Source organism: Gadus chalcogrammus, chromosome 16 (genome assembly GCF_026213295.1).
Source record: "Gadus chalcogrammus isolate NIFS_2021 chromosome 16, NIFS_Gcha_1.0, whole genome shotgun sequence".
Lineage (NCBI taxonomy): Eukaryota > Metazoa > Chordata > Actinopteri > Gadiformes > Gadidae > Gadus > Gadus chalcogrammus.
The window spans coordinates 26,764,586-26,773,372 of record NC_079427.1 but is presented as its reverse complement, the minus strand read 5'-3'; the positions used below and the strand labels follow the sequence as shown (position 1 = coordinate 26,773,372).

The window sequence follows — 8,787 nt, the reverse complement described above, 5'->3', positions numbered from 1 at the left end:
CCGAAGTGAGCATTGGTATTCTATATCACTGGAGACAGTTTTCAACACATTTCATTCAGTCCTTCTAGTTGCAGAGTTCGCTCGTGCTAGGCTAGCGCAAGTCAACGGGCAATGCTAGCCTGCTATTAAAAACAGTCGTACCCACTCCACAGTACACCCAAGGTAAATCAATTATAACGACAGACTATACATCTAAATGTCTGTTTATAGAATAATGTTAGAAATAAAACCAACCTTGCATTGCATTGCATTTTGAGGGAATTGCGGGGTCTCAGCAGCAGTGTTTATATTCCTGTACGTAGGCTACGGCAGCGGCGGACTGATACCCAGGTTACCTGCCGCTGTCATTGCTACAAATGCAGAGTACAGTGAACGAAGGAATTCTACAAGCGTATTAAATTAACAAGATATGGCCACGTTTGGAGGAGTTAGCGATGCATCTGCTTTTGAAGACGATTATGAGGAATTTGTTGTATCCAACGAACCGTACGAGCCGGTGTTTTGATGTCAAAGCCAGCAGCAACAAGCAACAGTTGAGTTCTTTCTGGATCTCGCACTGGAAATTGGTGGAAACTTTGTGGTGCCCATCTGTACCGTTTATTTCTACAATTTCTAAAAGCACACTGAACCATCATGTTGCCTAGTCGTTCAATTGCGCTTCTGTCCCACGCTTCTCTGTTTACGTTCTTCTGTCGTGATTCGGTTACAAACCTAACCAGCGCATAGTAGAATTCCGCTTCTGCTGAGAAAGTAGTCCCTCGATGATTCATGCGATGCATGGTTAGTTTTATTTCTAACATTATTCTATCAACACAGACATTTAAATCTATAGTCTGGCGTTATAATTGATTTACCTCGGGTGTACTGTGGAGTGGGTAAGACTGTTTTTAATAGCAGGCTAGCATTGCCCGTTGACTTGCGCTAGCCTAGCACGAGCGAACTCTGCAACTAGAAGGACTGAATGAAATGTGTTGAAAACTGTCTCCAGTGATATAGAATACCAATGCTCACTTCGGAATCAGGCCCTATGTCCAAAATTCCGAACTACCCCTTTAACACAGCGCCCACCCACAATGTGTTCATCAACAACAACCGCTGTGCCGACTGGTAGCAGCGTCGCCGCTGCCTCATGAGCGTTGGGACTCACAATGCACGGAGGGTCGTGGCTAGGGTCTTGAATGGTGTGTAGGGATCCAGATGCAGGGTCTGCAGGCTGGTGGTGTTGTACAGGCTCTGCACTGGTGGTAGCCCCTACGGACGTAGGGTCGATCCACTGAGCTGGAGTGAAGTCGATCTGGTCCAACAGCGATGAGGTCCACGACGAGAGGTCGTCAAGACCCTCCAAATCATCGGCGGTCAGCACTGGTAGTGGCGCACACTGGGGGTCTCCAGTGACTGTTTGTAATAGAAAAAGAAATCAGTATCACGCCCCCTCCTGGTCATTACACTCTGTAGAATATATACATACTTTTTTTTTCATTAATTTCCTACCGTGTTGTATGGTCCCATCTGGCTGCACTGTGACGGTCTCTGTAGGCGACGCAGACACATGCACATCCACCGTCCCGATCACTTGTTGTTTGGACTCAGACCATACACTCCCTTGCTGCGCGATTTTAGGGTTTATGACTGCCTGGATAACCAGGTTAAAATTCTCTGGGGTTAAAACACTATGTGCGTTGCAAGCCTTTTTATAAGGGATCTATGGCCAGTGGGGAGCAGGGTAGAGCCAACCCTAACCCCGGTCTTTTCAGATTTTTCTTCGATAGACGACTTGCTCCAGGGGTTCGCTGTTTCACACTATCCACGATAGGTACTATACGTGAATCAAAAACAAAATACAAAAGTATTTATGGGTTAGGTTTGGTTGTTCTTTTTTTTTTCTTTAAATGCAAAATAAATAGATGTAATACACCTATAGGCATACTAATAGCGGGCGTATTAACAACTTACCAAAACTACCGCTTGCCCCCGCATTGGTCTGTTCGGCTAGAATCGGTCTTTGATTGTTGAGCCGAATATCATGCGAACCTGTTACACATCAGGAAAACACAAATTTAATGGTTGTTCTACATGAATATACTATAACAACTAATAATAATAATGATAGAGAGAGTGATATGGAACTATATATCATACGCTACTATAAAAAAAAAAAACATACTTGCACGTGGTTCCGGCTGTTTCACAGTCTCACCGCCGGCCCCATGAATCACTGCGGAGTGATCACTGCTTCAGTCAGATATAAACAGCTGATACACATAGACATAGTCATAATATAATCATAATATAATGCACCCATATGAATACTTACAGTCAGTCGGCATATTAGTGCAGGACGGGTCGCTGTTTCTTTTTTTTTCTTCCAGCTGCTACGACGCGTTTACTATCTTAGAATAGCGTGTCTGACGTTCGGGTCAGAGGTTGTACTCATTCATACAATTGGGCCGGATATTTACACATGATAGACGCCCATCTGCATACATTCACGCCTAAGACCCTGTGTCATAGCCTCCTGACCAATAGGCACTGGACCCACACATACGTAGAATAGCCTCCACCCACTCATCCCACCTTAGGCAGAATCTACTATTGATAAGTAAAGTTAATCCAAATAGCCTATATTAGATGAAATTACTAGAATATCTGTTAATAGTATCATGATATCACCTAATATGTTGTCAATGTGAACCACAGGCCGTTTCTTCACTCAGATAGTTCTACCATTGGTGGAACCCCAACTTTTAACCCTAATATAATTATATATATATCTATATCTAATGCAGCTGGGAGAGGGGCCACTCTCTACACACTTGTCACGTCATGTTATTTAGACATATGCTTTTTTAATGTTTCGATACGAAACGTTGTTGACCCGCTTACAAATGCACTATTACCGGCCATATTCTGACCGCACCCCTGACAGTAAAAGCAGTGCGTTCCGTAATGCGCTGCGTAATAATAAAATGTTACATAGATGAGTCAGCATTTAATTAATTTGTGTGACAGAAACAACTAAATTTCATGGATACATTTAAAGTTTAAAGCACACCGGAAATTGGAAAAATAAATAAATAAATTGGAAAAAAAAATAAAAATCGGGCGTTACGTAATGTGTTTACATAAATGAACGGGCGTTAAGTAATGTGTTTACATAAATGAACGTAATAAATTACGTTATAAAATCGGATAAATGCTTCCCGTTTTGGACAGAAGACTTGACACTCGCTGTTGACTTTAAGCTGGAGCTTATGGCTCTTCTCTTTCTGTAAATACACACATCTTATTCAGAATTCTTATTCAGAATTCCCTCTGTCTTATACTGCAATCATCTCAATTTAATATTTGATAGGACACAAACTGATTCTCGTATTGTAAAGCTGAAGGGCATCAGAGATTGAGGCTAATAATTATTTTAAATACAGCAACTATGTATGAGTGGACAGGAATAGTTAGAACAATTCTTTTATAGCTTCCCCTTTTCTGACATATTTATATTAGGTCTAGTTATGTTACATTCTGTTGTCCTGATATCATAAGGTTCGACTGCACTTTATCATATGTTATTAGCACCTTTGCATTCCTAAATTCTTACTCTGAACCATCATTCATTTAATATCTGGCTCTAATTGTCTATAATATTGTCTTACCTTGTGCTGCTGGACAACCTTATTTGCCCATTTTTAAATACAACAAACTGAAGTCTGTGTTTTAGCTTAGCTCTGTGTGTAACCAAAGTGAATAAGTAAAGTCATAAAAAATCAATACATTGTAAACTTTTTAACACTTTATTCAGAACACTCAACAGATAACCGAACTCAGAACCTCAACACACACACACACACACACACACACACACACACACACACACACACACACACACACACACACACACACACACACACACACACACAGCAATGTCAATGAGTGTCCACCCAGCGACCCACGAACATGCCGTTGACTCGAAAATCCTCCTCAGCTGCCATGTTAAGGAAGACCTCCATGTCTTCCGCAAAATCAAAGGTGAAGAGCAGGGGATACTTTTCTTCTTCATCATTCGAAAAACGTATCCTTTCCAGGAGCTCCTGCTGTTCTGTTGCGTCCATATTCTGAAACGAGGGCTTGACCACCTTCCCCCTGAGCAAACCTGCATTCTGATGCAGCCAGGCAACTCCAGCCACGATGTTGTCAAGTAGCCCCTGTTTAATGGAAAATGAAATACCACCAAGTTGGAATCATTTTATATTCAATTATATTATTTTTGCAACCAGTTAGTTACTTAAATTAAGACTTGGAACTGTAAGGTTCTACACCCAGGACTGCAGACAAGCCCATCCAGATAATAACACATCAAATTAGACAACAACAGCACTGTGGTGGGACACATAACTGGAGGGGCTAAGTCTGTCTACAGAGAGGAGGACCTAAAACTGTTGAATACTGAGTGAGTTGAACACCAGAATCATTTTGTCCTCTTTAAATACTTAAAATAATGAAAGACCATCACACCTAGGAGGATGGCACATTCTTTACAAAAGATTATTGTCATGTCTGAATGGTGGAAGAATCATGGAATATGAAGATTGTTGTAGGAGTAAATGAACAAAAAAAGAACAAACAACTTTAAATTAACAGCATTAAAAATATATAAATAAAAACTTACCTCATGAATGTCATCTTGCCTTCTCTTCTTCAGTTTAAAAACTGGTGGCACCTAACCCCGAAGAAGAGCCTTAGATGCGTCGGTCCAGTGGGCAAAGAGTTTGCCATGGCTCAAATATTAAGAATTAAAGGAAGAAAGAGAAATTAATACACTACAAATACAATAGAGACACTCATGTGTAACCATTTCTTTGTCAAACAAAGGTGAACATAATTTGGCCTTACCTTCCAAGGTCAAAATGTTCGATCAGCATGATACACCACCATTTTCTCAATGCCGGCATATCAGTCTAATAAAAGAGAAAAAATATATATCAGCCTTAATATAAAATAACTTTTTAGAGAGCTTTGAATAAATAAGGGAACTTACAACAGTGAAGTCAAAGGGTGCATCCATCACTTTGTAAAGGGCATACTGTAAATAAAACAATAATTTTATGTTAACATTTTAAGCACAAAGACTAAATAAATCCAACCAATAGTCACACCTACCATCAACATGAAGATGCCACAGTCGATGCCGTACTTTTGCCGTGGAAAGCCCTATCATGTCAGAAATGAGTTAGTATTTGTACTTCTAGTTTCACAGTATCATTAAACAACAATATATTTACCTCGATGTCCAAACCAGTCATCTTTTTCCATGGCCCAGGGCTGAGAGACTGACAAAGGTTGCTAAAATAGAATCTGAGACAGGATAGTAGGCTATTACATAACAGTAATTCATTAACTTTTATCCTTTTTATTACATTTTTCATCTCTTTTACCCCTTGTAACTGAACTAGGTGTTATGATCTCTTAGTTATAAACAGATTGTATGAACTAAACAGGCAGATCGAATATTTAAAGATCGATTCTGTCTATTGAATGATATCACACTTCTCAGCCACCTCTGCAGAGATGAACAGCTGACAGGTGCAACTCTATTTAAAGCGAAACGAGCCGCGTCAATTCAATTCGTGCTAATTACTTTATTACAACTTAACTCTGTTTTGGACTACAGATGACTCAAAAGTCCACATCATAAAATCGTTTACACTCGCAACACATCTACAAATCTGTAAAATCGTTTAATAAGACAGACTATAGGCTACACAACGTTTACAAAAAACATTTGCCTATCTTGCAAAAATGACACGTTTGCCACCGTCAGTGTGGATTAAAACAACAAATGCTTCATATTGGTGAAACGTTCTGTTATTTGTTTGATGAAAAAATCTAAACTAAATGAAACTAATACATCGGTAAAGAAATGCAAGTCTAGTGCATTTATAACTGTATCGCTGTTTTGAATAGTCACCTACCATAACTTCCAAGTGCAGCTGACCCGAACGTGTCACATCTTCGTGCAGTGAGTCCCGTTGTTACACCGAATTCTGCGACCCAACGAAAAGTGTGACCCGAGGGGGCGCTGTTGCATAATGTGCAACTCGCGCTTGCGCAGTGCAAAACAACATTTCTTTTTTTTTTCAATTTCGGTGTACTGGTGGATGTTTCTGTCTGCAGCGGAAGTTCTGTGGGTGGATGTCTGGAGTGTGTGGGTGGATGTCTGCAGCCAGACCCCTCTCCAAATGGGGGCGTGTCACGACACCTGTCAATCACAATGAAATGGCCGTTTACGCAACCCGGTATCACGCGATTGCGTGCTCATGCGCACGAACGTTAATCTATTGAAGCGTGTTCCAGAGTACGATAGTCCGACTTTTTGCGTGCTACACAGAACGAAATGTAAACCAATGCTTTCTGAATGGGAGTGTTGTCAGACAATGAACGTGCTCCACAAAACGGTACGAGAGAGAGAGAAAGAGAGAGGGAGGGACAGAGAGAGAGAGAGAGAGCGAGAGAGAGGCTTCAGAAAGGGTGTGCACAGATAGTACAGTGCACCCTAGTGTTAATTTTGTCAGCTATTTTAGATTTAGTCTTAGTCTTAGTCTTTTGATGAAAATGCTTATTATATTAGTCATATTTTAGTCATTGTTTTCCTTTGTAGTTTTTGTCTAGTTTTAGTCGACGAAAAGTCCTTACATTTTAGTCAACTTTTAGTCAAAATGTTTTCTCTTTTTAAACTAGTTCAATTAGGCTAACCCTATATATATGGACACCTGCTAAGTTGTTCCACTCAAATAGAGTACTAAAGTGAAACGATACGTTGTCCTGGCAACCGGATTTTCAGTTCTAAACAACCGAACGAGAGATGGCGTTCTCCATTGCTTCCATGTGTTGTTTCTTTCAATAAAATAAATCAATTTCAAGTCCAATCGAAAAATGTCAAGGCGTTCATGTATTCCCCTGGGGTATTAAAAGGAAAAGTTTGTAAACGTTAGTTTAGTTTAGTTTTTTTTTTTATATGAAGACAATCTATTCTCAATATTACGTACATCATTGGTAAAGCAAACTCACAAATCAATTCGCAAAAAGATTGTTCCTTTTCTATAAAAGGTTTGTGTGGCATAGGATTTCCCCTTGTTAATTTGGCTTGTGTAGAACCGAGAATCTGTTGCTATCGAAACGTGACGTCACACTTTAGTACTCTTGTCTGTTCAGCCTTCAAAACGATAGCTGGTAAATTGTGAAAAATGCATTAAACTGTATTCAGAAAACGCGGTTATATGCTATAAACCCTATAGTATCTTTGTATAAAGGCTGGGACGAATTTCAAAGTCCACCTTATGTTGAAGTATAGACCGTGGCGATTCCCATTGAAACGAATGGCGCGGTGATTTTCTTCAAAACGAGAGCCGGTAAATTGCGAAAAATGAATTAAACTGTAATCAGACAACGCGGTTATATGCTATAGACCCTAGTATCTGTGGAATAAAAGCTGGGAAGATATGTACAATGCATAACGCTAGCTCATAGCTGAGTGGACTATACCTCCCGTTGCCAAGTCGTAGCTAAGGTCCGTCCTATTTACTGGAGGAGTTAACAGTTGCATAAGAACCTTACGAGTGTACTGATTGGAAAATATCGTGCATTTTGAATGTCCAAATAGCACACCACTAACATTTTCGTCCTGTCTCGTCTCGTCAACGAAAACAAAATGACATTTTGTCATAGTTTTTATTATCAAAGATCTATTTTTAGCTCGTCAACGTCTCGTCTTAGTCACGGAAAAAAGGTTGTTGACGAACATTTTTCGTCATATTTTTCGAAATGAACACTGGTGCACCCTAGTTATGTTTATGCCAAAACCACAAATGCTATATATATATTGCCTAATTATATATATTGCCTATATATATGTATAGGCTATATATATAAATAGGCTATAATGATATTATTTAGCGTGTAATGAGACAATCTATAGTCAAATTGTCGAAGATGCCCGAGAATCTCCGGGGATATCAGCATGGGAAATCTGCGAATCAGACCCATGAACCTATAAAGAAAGACGTAATCTCAAGCGGGAGAGAACGTTTGCGGTGCTGGTTTGTGTCACGTAAGTACAGTGCCGTGTTCCAATACCCGTACTGTCCGTACTTACTAGCCAAAATTTGAGTATGCAGTACGTTCCAATTCAGATCCGGCGAAAAGAAGTATACTTCAAGGACCCGGATGCCGTACTCAAAACGGGCTAATCGTGAAGTGTGGAGGATCGAAGCATAGACATCATATAGGTAGACGCCCCCTTCGGCCTTGGGCGGCATAAATCGTCGGCGCCATCTTGGTACGGGAGTTATTTCGTCTTCGGAGTGAAGATGCCTACTTCATGCGCCGCTTGGGGGTGCACTACCGTCAGGACGATTCAAGCGAGATCGCAAGGAATTACCTTTCACAAGTAAGACTAAACAATTGTTTCTATTTGTAATTGTAAAATTCAGTCATGTCACGTAGATCATGTGTTATGTTGAGAGCTAAGAGCTGTTGAGACAGCTAAGTTGCCGCCAGAATCAGACTATAGCTAGTCTAACGTGAAATGGACATGGTGAGCAAAGCCTTATTCTATCGTTCGTCAACAGGAGATAATATTGTCAAGAAATATAGGATATACAGTATATATATATATAATCTACCACTACTTGCTTGTGAGTAATTACAATGTATGTATAATGTAATTATATAGCATTTATGGTCGCGACGGAAAGCTGCGTTTCGGCTGAGCGACTGGCCTTAATTTCTCTCTGT

General features: G+C 40.1%; 1 long non-coding RNA gene across 2 annotated transcripts; it reads right to left on the bottom strand.

Annotated features, from left to right (window-relative positions):
- Positions 1-206: 206 nt before the first annotated feature.
- On the bottom strand, positions 207-6,253 carry LOC130405520 (uncharacterized). 2 transcript variants are annotated; one of them, XR_008904346.1, is made up of 9 exons: positions 5,277-6,253; positions 5,155-5,205; positions 5,033-5,077; positions 4,888-4,952; positions 4,664-4,772; positions 2,165-4,199; positions 1,954-2,031; positions 1,492-1,816; positions 207-1,395 (listed from the first exon to the last, which is right to left on the bottom strand). It is a non-coding gene; the product is annotated as an uncharacterized LOC130405520 (long non-coding RNA). The 2 variants fall into 2 exon arrangements; XR_008904345.1 differs by having other exon boundaries at positions 5,155-6,253.
- Between the last annotated feature and the right edge of the window lie 2,534 nt (positions 6,254-8,787).